This window comes from Austrofundulus limnaeus, unplaced genomic scaffold (genome assembly GCF_001266775.1).
Source record: "Austrofundulus limnaeus strain Quisiro unplaced genomic scaffold, Austrofundulus_limnaeus-1.0 Scaffold101, whole genome shotgun sequence".
NCBI lineage: Eukaryota > Metazoa > Chordata > Actinopteri > Cyprinodontiformes > Rivulidae > Austrofundulus > Austrofundulus limnaeus.
The window spans coordinates 896305-898114 of record NW_013952503.1 but is presented as its reverse complement, the minus strand read 5'-3'; positions in this window follow the sequence as shown (position 1 = coordinate 898114).

Below are 1810 nucleotides of genomic sequence, written 5' to 3'. Positions count from 1 at the left end.
ATATAAACAGAGAATAAAGACTTAAATGCCACAGTATTGTTTAATAATTCTGCACAATCATTTAATCTGACAGGTATTTCTGCTTTAATAAAGCTGATCTAGCTTTGATTTTATTACAAGAAACAAGACGATACAATTGGAGGATTTACAAGAATAAGATTTGCTGCACGGACAGTRAACGCTGCAGATAAGTACGTAGGCGCCGTGGAACTGGAGCAGTTTTTCCACAGTAAAAATTAACGTCACATCTGATCAATGATCGTCATTAAACTTAAAYTTGATCTTAACTCAATGGGTTTTTAGTTTCTCGCTGCGTTTTTAAGTTAAAACCTGTGTCAGAGGAGCGAGCCCAGCTGCAGTTTCACTTAAATATGAAATTATTTTAAATTATAGGCATTCTTGGTGCATTACCTGTTTATCGTCTCTTTTACTGTAACAATAAAGAAGCAACAGTTTAGATGAACAAACCAAAAGGAGAAGGGATTTTAACGACAGTTTTTGCTCTAAAACATGGAAACATCATGTTTCAGTGTTTTTTATTGTGCCAGAGGGGTTTGTTGTGCTACATTTGTCTTTAAAGTTCCCCAGAAAGTTATATTAAATTTAAGGCGACACATTCAGGTGCTGTGGGATTTCAGCTTTTTTTCTTCTTCCTCCTCTTTTAGTAGATCCTGTCAGTTTGTTGGGTTAATTCTGACACATTTCGCTTCCTGTTGAGCCTTTCAGGACTCAGAATTATTGTGTCATTTTGTCATATCCACAGGCGTTTATTGCAACACTTAGGTTTTCCTCCCCCAACACTTATTTTTTCACCCTCAGGTGCTCACACCTCCGTGCTGCATGCAGTCACTGGTGGTCTGGATCGCAGCAAACAATCTGAAGCTCCTCACATTTATCTGGTTCTAATGTTCTTTGGTCTTTGAAGCTCTTTAGCAAAGCTTCATCTCGCAGTTTTCTGCCCAGGAGCAGGAGAGGATTGGGTTGTGTTTTTATTTTTTATTTTTGGCAGGGACGTGCTTTTTACTACKGAGGGAGACGTTTTGCTGAGTCTTTAAAGCACCACTGTTACCAGTTGGTTGTTATTCTTTTGCTATGTCTTCCTCAGCGTTTGAAAATCTCAAGTAAAAGATGCACTGATACAAGTGACTGGACTATCATGCTGTGATATTTGGTAGCAGGAGCCCATGTGTCACCTGTCACATCCAACTGAGGATTAAGYCTCAATGTGATGTGGTGGAGATAGTATTTCGTATATAATGAAAAAAATACTTTATCTTTGAGCWGTTTAAATAAAATATAACATTAAAAATATTTTGAGGCCCTATTTTGAGCAGGAGCTACAAAAAAAACATGATTTTAAGCAGAAAATCCTTACATTGTTGTCATTTTCCCTGCAAATTACAGAAAAGCTTTTTATCTTTCCAGTCGGTGAATCTTAATTTCCAATTATTGTTGGAGGTTTATTCTTGTAAATATTCCTCATTAGAATAACGTAAGATTCAGATGAAATATCAATGAGTTATCCTGATTAAMAAAACAACTCAACCGATATTTCTGGAAGCAAAATTTAAAAACGATATCTAAATATTGATTAAAAAGTCAACGATTGAAATGTCCAGAGATGCATAAATAATAGCCATCAGCAGCTTGATATTTGAAGAAAAAAGAAACTGAAATGAAACATAAATCAAATTTCCAACTTAGGATGAATAATGTAAAGCGGAAGGAAGGTGGGTGGTGTTCAGATTGAGCAGACATATTCAAGTATGTAATTATTATTTTTTCTGTTTGTTTTTGTTTTGTTCTATGT